This window comes from Piliocolobus tephrosceles, chromosome 4 (assembly GCF_002776525.5).
Source record: "Piliocolobus tephrosceles isolate RC106 chromosome 4, ASM277652v3, whole genome shotgun sequence".
NCBI classification, from domain to species: Eukaryota; Metazoa; Chordata; class Mammalia; order Primates; family Cercopithecidae; genus Piliocolobus; species Piliocolobus tephrosceles.
Genome location: NC_045437.1, coordinates 3,026,208 through 3,040,732, shown reverse-complemented (window position 1 = coordinate 3,040,732; position 14,525 = coordinate 3,026,208). Strand labels below are relative to the sequence as shown.

The following is a 14,525-nucleotide window of genomic DNA, read 5'->3' as shown; positions in this document are numbered from 1 at the left end:
CAATCTTTCAGAGCTGTGAGGTCAAGGTATGTCCAAACAGGATGGAATATTCCACATTCGTCCTGAAGCTGAAAATGTGGCTGTGTATGTGCAGCTAATATATCATGAAAGAGTGTGACCATAGTCCGAATGGTCTATGGAGTATGGAGATGTGAGTTCTGCAGGGGTGTTATATTGATCTACATCAGTCGAGCAAAAGTAGGAGATATTCTTTCTGAATGCAGGTAGATGTGTTGCACTGATTTTCAGGCGCCTTGAATCTATTAGTAGTGACCCTTTCCCAAGGCCACCACGCTACACAACTCTGAGAAGCACCAAGCACATGGAAAATAAGAGGAAAGGTAACTCCTGAAGCTGAGTGGTGTGGCAGCCCTGAATCCTAATATTAAGTGGCCATCTTCCAGCTGTCTTCGGCCACCTCTGTCTAAGCAGCTCAAGCGCGCATCAGTAATCTACATTTTCCTAACCGAGCACACTCCTTACTTCCCTATCCTCACTTCCCTCTGACCCCCAGTCCCCTGTATGGTCTCCATCTTGATGGTGAAGCGTTGTCACCCCTTGGTCACCTCCATTGCGTTTGCTTTCTTATTCCCTAAGCTCAGTCAGCTACATGGCCAAGTGACACATCCTTCCCCTTTTGCTCTGTCAAGCTTCTGTAACTGGCATCCTTAACCTTTGGGACCTCGTAGAATATTCTCAGCTGAGAAGCTCTCTGACGGCTTCCTCTGGCTTGGGGACCGTCCTCCTTTAGGTGAGAACTGGGTAGGACATCATCCCTGTCAGCTTCTCAGAACTCGGTGTTGGTTGCGGACCTTCATTCTTTCTTTCCTAGTGCACACAGGATAAAATACAGACAGCTTCGTGCAAGGTATTTCACTTTAAGATCCCCAAATGCTTACAAACTTGCCTCCTGATTATTTCTGTGCAAGGACCCCATGCTTGTGACTCAAGGCCATGTTCCTTTCCTTCACGATTTTGCATTCGTTTTTCTGCTGTCCTCTGGAAAGTGTTCTCCCATCTCCTCCCATCAAAGTTCTCACCATCAGTTCTACTATACGTGGGTACCTGGGCACCCTTCCTACAGTATCTCTGTGCCGCACAACTGAGACTTCCTATACTGAAAGTTGGGTTTGCCCTTTTCAGTCTGAAAACACAGCCAGTTGTCATGTTTTTCCTTTTCGGAGCTGAAAACATAGGCAGACAGACTCAATTACCATAGGTTGGAGGTTGAATCAACCCACAGCATTTCAAGCTTCTGCTGGAGAATCCTGAGTTATCCTTCTGAGGAAAATTACAAAATGAAAGGTTTTTTTAAATTGACATTTTATGACTCCAAGAACAGAGTGAGCAAATGCAGTGTTAAGGAGTTGGGTATATATAGCTATTTAGGGCTTGTCTTTTTAAATAAAATTTAAGAAACACGAAGCTTCCAAAGGTAGTCAACTGTTACCCAGACTGTCTTACTTCATCTCTGAGTACTATAACCTTCCACTTGAAGGCATTTGATGGTCACAGTGATTGGGCAATACTGTGTATCGGTTATTTCATATAATGTGTTTATTTGTAAGAAATGGAATTTGCTTGCTAATGTCGTATATGAACTCAGCAGCCTTCTGCTAATATAGTTCTAAGCAGTAGACAATATATTGTTAAGTTTATATATTAAATATTATAAAGGTGACAGATTCCTTTGTTGCTCTGAAAATGTGAGACTGATTTACCTTTCTCTTTTTAGGCATACTTTACCCAAAAATGTGACCCTAGCATATTCAACACAAACAAACTGAAATCTATTATTTCTAGCATTTTCTCTAGACTGGAAGACAAAATATAATTAATTTATAGGTTGCTTTTCTAATTTATTAATCTCAACAATAATCCAAATTGATCTGAAGCCCATTTTCTATTTAGTATCATTTTGTTGTTGCTGTTTTTTCTTTTTCTTTTTCTTTTCTTTTTTTTTTTGAGATGGAGTCTCTTGTTGCCCAGCCTGGAGTGCAATGGTGCAACCTCAGCTCACTGCAATCTCTGCCTCTCAGACTCAAGCGATTGTCCTGCCTCAGCTTCCCCAGTAGCTGGGATTACAGGCACACATCACCACACCCGGCTAATTTTTTAAAATGTATTTTTAATACAGATAGGGTTTCACCATGTTGTCCAGGCTGGTCTCGAACTCCTGACCTCAGGTGATCCACCCACCTGCTGCGATTATAGGTGTGAACTACCACATCTGGCCTGTTTCTGTTTGTTTTTTGTTTTGTTTTTTTTCTAACTAGTGTCTTTACATTTGGATCATTCACAGTGAAGTTCCTCTTTCTTTTTTTTTCTTTCAGTAACGGCATCTCCAACCCTATTTCTCATGAACTCTGTTCCGTTGAACAGTTTCGGGAATAGTCTTCTCTCCTGTCTATCTAAAGACACGTGTTGAGTTTTCAGCCTTTTGTTTCCAAATTAAGTCACCCTGTCTCTTCCCTATTTTTAATGCAAAACATCCTGTATCTATTTTTCAGGCTACTGCATGTGTCTCCCTCTTTTTGGCCTGTCTGTAGTGATGTTCTGTTAGCTTTGTGGTTGTGGAGTGTCTGTGTCTTCTCCACCTTAGGAGATCTCTCAGGGACGCTCCTTATAAAGTGTGGGTGTGGGGTAGCTACCCTATATGTGAATAAATTTTTAAAAATACTATACATAGTATGCAGACATGGCATTGACCACTTATTCCAAAGTCATGTGTATTAGCTTAGAAACTGTAAATTGTGTCAGATTGAACGTATGGTTGTCTATTTGGCCAAATGTCCTCATTATCTGATGAGGACTTCTTGTCTTGGCATCTGGACGTTGGTGTCAGATGATTGTTTGGGAGCAGGCCTGTGCATGGTGGGATCCCTGCGTTCGACCACTGGATGCCAGTAGCATCTCCCTCTCCCAAAGGTGACCACTGAAAATAAATATCTCCAGACATTGCGAGATGTCCCTGTGGGGGACTGTGTGTGGCAAAATCATTCCTGGCTGAGAAAACCATCCAAGAGTAGGTACTAATTAAGGACAGATGTCAATGCCAACATAGAGAAAGAAGAACACGTAGAAATGAAAGGCATTTAGAGTCCGGCATATTGACGACAGTCGGAATACATTAAATGCATCACATTATTCTGAGGCAAAACATTCTTTTTGAGTGATTTTGGTATGTGTCTGCATAACAGCAGTTTCAAAGGAAAAGAGTTTTGCTTGAAGTGAGAGTTTATCCAAAGGTGAAATAAGAGGATCACATCCAACATTCGTCCTAGAAATATTGAGAATTCTTTTGCTCTTGACAGTAGAGGGAGGGCTTTTTTTACCTTCATTTAAATTTTTTTTTTCACTTTTGGTCCATCAGGAATATCTCAGATTCAGAATAAAGTATTGGTATTCCACAGAAGACAAGGAAAAAGGCCCAATGCCCCAGCTCTTGGTTGCAAATATTGTGCAGAAAGATTTCCCTGAGTGCCAAGAAAGGGAAATCTTTTCCTTTTTAGCAAAAAGGTGTAAAAACCTCAGTTAACTCACAGAAATAAAAAGGACACAGGGACTTGCCTGTCAATCAAAAACAGTTGCAAGAATTCAGGGATCTATGGGCAGAACCAGTTTTAAATAACTCACTCTCTCCACTTGGCTCAGCCTCGTTCCCCTGAAAACAGAAGCCTGGCCAGGTCATTAGTGCCAGGCAGAAAGGACGGCGCCCAGCTCCCCGGAAGGGCTCTTGTGGTTCCCTGCACACAGCTGGTGATGCCCAGGGTTGCAGGGCATTGCTGGACCCACACAGGCACCCATGGTGCTTTCAGTCTTCCTGCTTGTTGATGTCTATCTTTCCTCTAATCCTATACAAGGGGCAGAAAACCTGTTCTCAGAGCTGGTTTTGTTCAGATTCTGGGCTAAGGAAAAGATCATGGTACATACAGGCTGAGTAAGGTGGAAGGGAATTTTGAAATAAAGTGAAGTTTTGAGTTTTTAAAGCTGGCACTGCTGTTCCTGGACACATGCCGTGAAGTGGACAAACCTTTCCATCCGTGAGTGGCAGCTCTCAGCTCTGTCCTTAAACCATGTTGTTGGCCTCCATCCGAATGGATATTGTGAAGCATTTTTCCCACTTAAAGGAGACTGTATGTATCACTTAGAAAGCAGAGCAACCTGGAGCCTAGTGAGCCTTTCTCCGCTTCATCAAATGCCCTTGATTTCACTTCCTCTGCTTTAGAACATTAATTACATGGCCCTCGGCGTAGGGAGGGCTTGTAACCAAGATTCCTTTCTTGCCTATAAGCCGCAGAATAGAGTCTCACCCACCAGAGATGGAGCCATGGAGAAGGCACAGCTGTGCCCTTCCAGAACCTTTCCCGACATGGACTTGCTGGTTATCTTCACGATGTTCTAAGATGCTGACCCCAGAGGGGCCGCCCAGAGTTCGGATCTCAAGGAAAACTCTGAATATTCTTCAGTCTCTCACACCTGGCAAAGCACAGGGAACCAAGCTTGCCTCCAGTTTGACCACCAAATATCTTGGAGTCTCCAGCAAGACTATGCACTTCAGTTTCTTTGCCCATGCAGCATGGGGGAAGGTGACCCCCTTCCTCCCACATGGACACTTTAGTGATGATCAAATTCAGCAACATGTGCTTGTGTGAAGTATGAAAGTCAGCCCTGAACCATAATAGCCTCCCCAAAGTAGTCACAGAGCTATCAAAATTCAGTGTTAGAAAAGTAAATCAAGCAAGCTGAACTCAAAGTTGTCCGCCAGGAGATTCTAGAAAAGGACGGGCTTTCCTGGGCTGAGCCTCTGACTTGCCTTTATTCAAACATCATTCAGCAAACACTGATGACCCTATCCTATGTAGTGTGGGGGTCAGGAGAGCGATCCGAAAGACACAGCGTCCTACCATCAAAACACTGCGTGCATTCCCGTGGGGCCCCAGCAGAGCAAAGCCAGCTCACTGACGGGCATAACCCAGCCCAGGGAGACGTCCAGGTGGCAGAGGGAAGGCTGCACTTGACTCTCCTTTGCCAACTAAGGATTTTTCCAAAGGGTTTAAACCCATCGCCTTCTCATTTGAGCGGGTTCCTCTGTGGCATGTGGAAGGCACCTCCGAGGACTTGCTCTGGAGGAAGGGGAGCTTGACAGCATTCCTTATGTCGCAGGCCTCCAGACTGACAAAGTCTGCAACGGGCACAGGCCTGGCCCCGACCAGCACTCCAGAACTGATGTTTCCTGGACGTGGCAAAGGTGCTGGCAGTCAGGAAAGAGTACCTGTGTGTTGGTGCTCGGAAGCAGTTCCTGAAGATCTCAGTCTTTGGCTGTTCCCAGCACACCTCCTGACACTGGGAGTCTCCATACACCTGAGCCAGCTGCTGCCTTCTAGAACCCACCAGTTCAGGAGGCCCAATTCTCCTTCAAGAATAGTCTTCCTTACACATGGTGCACAATAGTCTCCCCCAGCACGTGGTCCATGGGTCAGAAATGACGTTTCTTCCTCCACAGCAGCCAGTGTGCTCGTTCACCCGCAGACTCGCTCACCTGGCAAACCTCCCTCCCCCTGGCTGAACGGGCTGTGGCTGATGGCTGCTCCAAGGTGCCGCAGCACTGTTCCCGCTGTGCTGTAAGCCCGCATGCCCTCCCGCAGGACGCTCTGGTGGAGACACCACATTCTGGCTCCACGTTACACCGTGTGGCTTTCAGAGCTGCTAAGGCCTCTCTTCTAGAAGGCGCCATTGCACGCCCCCTCTCAAGTCTCCTCCCATCCTGCCAGGGGCTGGCAGGGGCCCTGCGTGTCTGGACAGCACTCCAGCACCGGATTGCCCTTCCGCATCTGACAACAATGCTCTGTGTGTTAGAAACCCAGCTTTTCTGTAGCCTCTGGGTACGGGCCACGGTAATTGCCAAGTCACAGAGGGAGTTGCCACAGAGCTGGAGGTGAAGCGTCTGACCCGGAGTCTCCTTGTGTGAGTGTGGACGTGGGAGGAGAAATCGGGTCCCTGAATTGGATTATCTTCCTATAATAAGCATTCCTGTTAAGTTCTTCTCTCCGTCATTCTCCCTGCCTGGGGCTAGCCCCTTCTGTCCTCTGAAATTGCTCGCCGTGTCTCCCACTTTTACTCTGTCTTGAATAGGAAAAAGATTACAACAGGAATAGACTGGATGTGTGCCTTATGCTGGCTTTGTTTGTAGTCTTACTTTTTCAGATCTTTGCTGTAGGTGCTGTAATGGGAAAGGCAAGCACTGCTTTCAATGGATAACTATTATTAATTTAAAATCTACATGCTAAATGTGAGCGAGGAGAAGCCCAGGTCATTATCAAGATTCTAACACACACAGAAAAATGAGTTGGGCACCTGCCGGTTATAAATCCTCTCCTCTAAGAGATATTTGCAGCTGGCTAAGATGATCCTGATGTAATGGAAGCATTTAATGTAGAAAATGTTGTTCTATTTCTCTTCTTGATAGCACCAGACAACCAGGGCGTTGAGGTGGGGGAGAAGAGCCAGAGAGGAAGGCTGCCCAAGAAAAGCAATATGTTTGCTACACTGATCAATAAGAAGATTAACTTACCCAAGTAGAAGATGTATCAATCTTATTATTGATCAGTTTAGCACACATATTGGTGTGCTGGTGTAGGATTACAGAGCCGTCTGGGCAGCGCTTCATCAGGTCCTGAGTAGATGGCAATTCCTGGTGGCAACTGTGGGACCTCATGCTTGTGGTGCACACATCAATAGCAAAGGTCACCTGCCTTCTCTTCCCGTTCAGGATGATCTCTGGAGAAGGGGACTGAGGGAGAGTGCGGTGGGATTGTGTCAGTGGGCAGCATGTACTGGATTCAAGGTGTTCAGCAAGCTCTTGTTTAGTGAGGGACTCCCGGGACCCATATTCAAAAAAGATAATAATAATGCAAGCTTCTACGTGTTGAGTGTTTGCTGAGAGCTCAGAGAAAATCATTTTAAGCATCCACATTTGTGACTCAGCCGTGATCATTGAATATACCCTATACCTGAGTGCTGAGAAGTAGACTAAATAGCAAAAATAAAAAGCTGGCAGGTTTTAGTCTTTAGAAATAGCTATGATTTAAATATCTTTGGACAAATAGCAAATACTGTATTTTGAATCACAGATATGAAATAATTAAGAGGTTTTTGAGGTGATATTTCATGTAGCTTTTAAAATTATGTGTTCGTTCAATAAATATTTACTGCACACAAAGTCTAAATCTTTTGGCTTGTGACAAGAGATCAATCCACTCTGTACTTCTAGTGCTAATCCACTTTGAGAAAGAGTGAATGGAGCAGAATGAGATGACATCATTACAGGAGCTAAAGAACTTCTTTCCTCCACACTCAGCTACAACTCCAAGGAAAGGGCAAATCCTCAGATTCATTCTTCACACTTGTTATTATCTGCATCTTGAGTAATCATGTTATAGAACTAAATTTCATTCCTAGTTAATTCTGCAATGGTTTGGCTCATTTCACCTCATTTCATAAAAGATAAATACTTGGCCCAAGATCCTTTGCTTCTTGTTTCCCTTCAAAACCCTGGAACTGAAGCTCATTCCAGAGGGACCCGGATACCATCCCATCCTAAGGTATTATAGACAGGATGAATGCACTGTGGTTCTTGCAGGGGGGAAATTGTGCTTACATACAAGGAAGACGAAGGTTGCCTCTTTCTCTGAGGAACTCTTGATCCCTCTGGGGAATTCCCTTGGACATCCAGGAGAAAAGAGTCCAGGGCTGCCATGTGTGTTAGTGGCTGACATCCACCGTGTTAGCTTGAGTGTGTGTTAGTGGGTGATGTCCACTGTGCTAGCGTGAGTTTTAGGGGCGGTGTTGCGCAGGCCTCACTGGGTGAGGACAGAAGACAGGGGCCTGTGAGCATGACTTTTTTATCTGGTATAATTTTATACGCTTAGGCAGAGAAAGTGAGAGGATCACCTACTAGTTAATTCATCCAAAAATATTTCTTGAATGCTAAATATTTTGCCAGGAATTGAGAGTGAAAGATGAAAATAGTTGTTCACTGCCTTCAAAAAAAAAAAAAAAAAGAGTCTAGAAGGGAAGGAGACCCGGGTGGCCATGTGCATTTAGGGGGGCGTCTTAGGGCATGTTGCTTCTTTCTGTCTGGGTGCAGGGGCCATCGAGCACTCACCTTGTGACAGTCTTCCTAGTGGGAAAGATTATTTCAGTGACCTCCATTAGTTGTGTCAAAGCAAGGCAGAAATCATCCTTGTTCTAGGAAAAGGGAACAAACAAATCCACCTCGTGATGTGTCTGGTTTATGCTCCGAGCATCAACCAGAGCTTTCTGGTTGTCTGAGTGCCCCCAGATGAATTGCTCTCTGGGAGACTCCCTACTTTGCTTTTTCCAGAGGTGGCGAGAGATAGATTGGGCAATGGCTTGTCACCAGGCACAGTAAGCATGGATTGGTTACCTAAAAAGAGTCACCTGTATGGATCCTTCTAAACCTAAGGGATTATAAGTCTGTTAAGTGATCAGTGAACAAAAAGTAAAATTGCATTCAAAAGTGTGTTTACCTTGTGGGTAACTAATGAAGCAGTGAAATCAATGGCTCCACAAAAGCCAAAGGTTTAGAAACAAGATCTCCAAAGCCGCTCCTCAATGAGATACCTGGACCTAACTAAACAAAACGTTTGTCTGCAGCTCAAAGGATTTCTTTCTGTCATTCCTAAACAGTGAGACATCTCCTAACCTGCAGGCAATCACTCACGTGCTGTCAGCGGCCTCTCCAGGCTGTGAGGACGTCATCGCTGAACTGCCTCTCCTCTTACACTCCATTCCCCTTTGGGGTCAACATCACACGTTTCTAGAATAGCTAACTGTGTTGAAGAGGATAGCTTTTGACCACAGAACTGAGTTTTTCTCTTTGCACAGAGTTAATTGGCCATAAGGGGCCTGAGTCTCTATCTTGCTCTCATTAGCACCAAATTTTAACTAAATGGCCCAGCTGACCCATGTCCAGAGCCAACTTCCTCATCAAATGGTAAGATGAAAGTCCTCTGTGGCACTTGTCATTCATTAGCATTTACATGGTGATGGCTGAGGCTCTGGAGGCTGTGGGTCTGCGGGGAACACACTGGAAAACTTCTGAAGTTCCTTCAAATTTGGCATCCTGCATTTTTATGGCATGCCTGGGACGCCTGAATAGGACATTATATGGCAAGTAAGAAATAAACAATTGGAAGCCGTTTGCCTGAGACAGTGCCCGGGTGAGAGTGTGTCCCAGCTCCAGGAAACCAAGCCGATGGAGGATAATTAACGCTGGCCACACACAGCCTGCTTAGGCTCAGGATGATTCATTTTCGGCCAGTATTGTGGGCAGCCTGGATGTGTCTAAAGAGCATGAGGCCTACGGGATGCCGAGTGAAGTTTGCTGAATGTATTTGGAGGGATTGGCCATGGGATGCAAAGGTCCTTCATTCCTGCATTCATTTATTCCTTCACTGGCTCACCGCTTCCTGGGCACAGGTGATGTGTAGAGGGTGAGCCGGGCCAGGGATGTGCAGGTGGAGGCCTGGGTTTCTGGGAGCCTGATCTCAAGGCTAATGCATAGCTATTGAGGGACGGCGTTGGGATCTCTGCGTTCTTCATCCCCTGCACAGTGTGTCTGGATGTCCTCAGCATTGTGATCCACATTGGCTCCTGGGAGTCTCTCCTGTGGACATAATTTCCAGGACTCTCCCTGCCTCACTGGTACAGTACCGAGAACACAGATGGACACATCGCGAGTGCTAAATGGAGAGGAGGCTGGCAGTGGTTCTCACCACACTCTGACTGGCTATACTCGAGATAGCAAAGGCATGGGAATTAAGTTGTGACATATCTGTAAGTGTTCTCTGTCTGGAAAAAGAATAAATGGTAGAATTATAAACACTCAAAGGAGCCTGATGGACTGCCTTAGCCTGAGCTCCTTGGAGCGAGGCATGCAGTGGTTTGCAGGCAAGAGCTGGGGAGGTGTCTTCATGAAGAGGCAGGGTTGAGCCGGAGAGGAAGCTGGCATTGAATGCAGCTGCAGCTGAGGCCTCAGAGATCCTGGAGCTTCGATGATCCTCGGGCTTGACTGGAGGTTGTCATCAAGCCAGTGGCTATCCCCTGAGAAGGGGTGTGAACTTAGGCAAGTCAATTCTGTGAGCTTTTAGCAGGCAATATTTTCAACATCTGGGGGAGCTGCCTCGACCCTGAGGTGGGGATCCAGGTCGAGAACCCCATGTTCACCACAAGGATCACCCGGTCTAATACTCCATCCCCTCACGAGCCCCTGCTGTCATGCTTCTGACAGATGGTCACCGGTTTCTGTTGGAAACTTCCAGGAATGATGGTCCCGCCTCCATGCAAATGAGTCTATTCTGTTTTAGCCGAATTATCAAGCTATCAGACGTCTTTCTTTTATTGAGCTAAATATGTCTTTCTACAATTTTCACCCTTCACTGACACAGGTACAAGAGGATAAGACATCCGCTGGCCCTATCTGTGGTAGAATAAGTTCATTTCTCCTTTCTATTCATACCCTTTAAATAATCAATGCCAGTTACCATGTCCCTTTAGTAACTTTTTGTCTCTCAGCTAAGTAGTAGCTATGGTAACATCAGAGCATAATCACAGGAGTGATTTAAAAGACTCAGGGAGAAAGAAAGGATCTCTGGAATAATCTTAGAATTTATTTAGTCTTTGGTGGGTTAAGAGTCAGTATGAATGGCTGTGCCAGAGCAGGGCCCGTGTTCGGATGGCCAGAGCCGGGTACAGGTGGTGGTACGGAATCCATCTCGTGTCGTGGAGTGCCTGGCCCTGAAGGACAAAGTTTGGTGATGAGGGTGGGCCATGATTTCTGCTCCAGAGCATTATTTTCCAGATAATTGCCAGAAGTGAATCCAGTGACATTTTAGTCCTACCCACGTTAGGCAATGCCACCACCCCTCATGGATTTGTATGCAATGCAATCGCCATCCTTTTTGTGGCTTACAAAAGCAGCTGTACATAATAACGTTTCTGTCTGGGGACTTCCTTTTTTCTCTTTTTTATTTTTTTGAGATGGAGTCTCACCCTGTTACCCATCACCCAGGCTGGAGTACAGTGGTGCTGTCTCGGATCACTGCAACCTCTGCCCCCTGGGTTCATGCGATTCTCATGCCTCAGCCTCTCGAGTAGCTTGGATTACAGGTGTGTGCCACCATTTCTGGCTAATTTTTGTGTTTTTAGGAGAGATGGGGTTTCATCATGTTGGTCAGGCTGGTCTCGAACTCTTGACCTCAGGTGATCTGCCTGCCTTGGCCTCCCTAAGTGCGGGATTACAGACATGAGCCACCATACCCGACCTGTCTAGGGACTTTCTGTGATGCTGTGATGTAGACAGATACTCTGCGAGGGCAGAGTATGTTGCCTTCTTCCATGAAACTGAAAAATCCACAGTAGAAAAAAACAGAATGGCAAAGTATCCCTCACAGGTGGGTGTGAGTGGCTCTTCCTCTCAGGCTGTAGTTTATGTGGCTGCAGCTGGACGTGCCCACCTTGGACGGGATCACCTGGGGCACCCCCATGCTCTCTGCAATGCACATGTGTAAAGCTGTCATCACACATGGGAACTGGAATGTCCGTCCTTAAGAGCTGTGTTTTCATGGAAAGATAGAAAGGTAAAGAGCTTAAATGTCCTTGCTTTCATCATCTGTACAAGGAGGAGACTGGAATCGATGATCTTCAGGTGTCTTTCACGTTAAGGATCTTGGAAATGATTTGAAATACACACACACAAGAAATACATACACACACAAATACACACACAACACATACATACACAAAAAAACCCACAAACATATATATATATATATACATTTCATCATTATCTACCTATCCATCTATCTGATTTAATCATAGGTTATGGCTGGGCACAGTGGCTCACACCCATAATTGCAATGCTTTAGGAGGCCAAGGCCAGAGGATCTCTTGAGGCCAGAAGTTTGAGGCTAGCATGGGCAACATAGGGAGATGTCCATCTCTACAAAGAAAAGTAGCCCAGTGGCCCAGCATGGTAAAAAGCACCCTTAGTGTCAGCTACTCGGGAGGCCAAGGCAGGAGGATTGCTTAGGCCCAGGAGTTTGAGGCTGCAGTGAGCTATGAACACATCACTGAACTCCAGCCTGGGTGATAGAGCAAGACTCCATCTCTCAAAAATACATACATATATATATGGTAATATATATATACACACATATATACGGTAATATATATATATACACATATATACATATATATGTACATATATACACATATGTACATATATATACATATATACATATATATGATGATAAGTATTAACTAGAAAAAAAAAAACACCTTGACCATACTATCTTTAAGTCCAAAATTAATATAATGTAATTAGTCAAGCAATTATGTCTGGATGTGTAAATAGCAGTTTTGCTTTTGGGAGGTGTACTTTCCTCCTGGTCACCCGCCTTGTTCTTCATACTGACTGTCTCCCATCTGTGAAGCCTGTAGTAGAACCAGTCTCATTTCTACTTTACAGACTCCAAGGAAAGGGATCTGAGTGTCCTGTTTTGGTCACATACCCAGCCAGACCTGGAGATCAAATCACTGAGGGAGGGCATTAGCCCAGGCTGGGCCAGGTATCCACCTGAAGCCATCAGCAGTGGCAGGGGCATGCTGGACAATGGCTGTTCTTCTGGGTGGGATGCCTGGGAGGGTGGGGGTCACCATGGAGTTCAGCTGGCTGTACAGAGGGTTAAAATACAGAGACATCTGTCTACTGGAGGGTAAATAGAAGTTGCCATGAGTGTCCAGATGCCACAACTTAGCCAACCGGGCCTCTGAGATCCCTGACACCTCCTCCCATCTAGCACCTAAAAGGATGACAGATGGGATTGCAGGGTATTCCAGGCCCCTGCTCAGACACCAAGGCATGTCCCTTTGGGTCCCTTTGGTTGGTGAGTAGCCACTGTGTAAGACCATTCAATGTTTTGTTACTGCTAACCCTGGAATAGGGATGTTGTAGGGAGAGGGGGCTTGGGTGGCAGGAATGCTGTGAGTTCTCAGAAAAGCAAGAGGTCAGAGTTGCAGACAAAACTCCATTTCCAGTACAGTCCTGTGGGTTTGACCCTTGCAGCGGGACTTCCACCAAGCATTTTGCATTTCTAAGCCTCTGTTGCCTTATGTCTACAAGGGGTAAAAATTCCATTCAGCCCTGTGGTGTGTAAAGTGCTTGGTATACAGGAACCCAAAATAAGTGATCATAATAGGCATATGGGTTTTAGAATCATAATCTTCCTAAAAAAATGCACCTGACAGGAGGCTGGGATGCTAGAATGTGAAGCTGCACTCACAAGACCCAGAACCGAGGGTGTGGTTTGAAGAGGATTAGAGCCCTTGCCCCCTGCTCCCACTGCAAGCCCCATGGGGCAACTGGAGAACCTGCGATGGGGTGAAAATGGTAGAACCAGCTGAGGAGAACTGTTCTGTCAGCATGGCACTAGTATGGGTGACTACAAGTACAGTCCATTTTTGGATGGCAACTTCCCAAAATCTCATCCTTGTAGGGTAAGAGTTATCAGCCAAGGGTGATGTTTTTCCCTCAAAGAACCTTCATCAGTGTCTGGAGACAGCTTTGGGTGTCACAGCCAGGAGAATAGGGGCTACTGGTCTCGTGGGTGGAGGCCAGGGATGATGCTGAAGCTCCTGCATGGCACAGGGACCCTCACAGTAGAGAATTATTAGACATCAAATGCCTCCAGGGCCTCTGGAGGAAGGCAGCTGTGCTGATGGACAGGCGTCAGCAGTGAGACACTGTTTGGCTCCCTTTGGCAGCCAGGCGTGACATGCTTGGTTGAATCAAGGACTTAAAAGCTGCCATGATCATAAAACTGCAGGGTTCAGGCCCAGGGTGTCTAATGAGGGGACAAGAGTTTCCCCAGCTCTTGGGTCACCAAAATATGACTTGGTATTAAAATTAATTTAAAATGCAATTCCTGTTTATCCAATAAACTCTACTGCCGAGCCCTGGGATGGGCACTGGGGATTCAGTAGTAAACCAGTTGGGTACCCCAACCTCATAGAGCTTAAATCCCAGAGTACAGCCCCAATCCCAGTGATTGTAGGTGACTACATGTTGGAGACAGAAGGTACAGCATAGTAAGGGACTGAAACAGGAAGGCCTCGCTGGGGAGGGGACATTGCACCTGAGACCAGGTGAAGAGCGTGTGTGCTCGGTGGGTCACTGATCCCCACTGAGGAGCAAGGATCAAGTAGAGCCTCCAGCACATCAGTTATCTGCCCAATTTTCCAATCAGAGGAGAAAAAAGAGGGAGCTAGAGGCCACGAGAGTTCCGAAGCATAAATAAATATATAGAAGAGGACTTTATGTATTCTTGATACTAGTGATCAGATAGAGATATTGCAAATGCTCTTTTGTTGCGCATGACTTGCATATTCACTCTATTAACTGTGTCTTCCTGAACAGAAATTCTCAATGTTAGTGAAGTCAA

At 45.7% G+C, this 14,525-nt stretch overlaps 1 long non-coding RNA gene across 1 annotated transcript; it reads right to left on the bottom strand.

Moving 5' to 3' along the window:
- Positions 1 to 484: 484 nt before the first annotated feature.
- Positions 485 to 9,135, bottom strand: LOC111546754. The gene is made up of 3 exons (XR_002732909.1): positions 8,989 to 9,135; positions 8,168 to 8,250; positions 485 to 828 (listed from the first exon to the last, which is right to left on the bottom strand). It is a non-coding gene; the product is annotated as an uncharacterized LOC111546754 (long non-coding RNA).
- Positions 9,136 to 14,525: the final 5,390 nt, after the last annotated feature.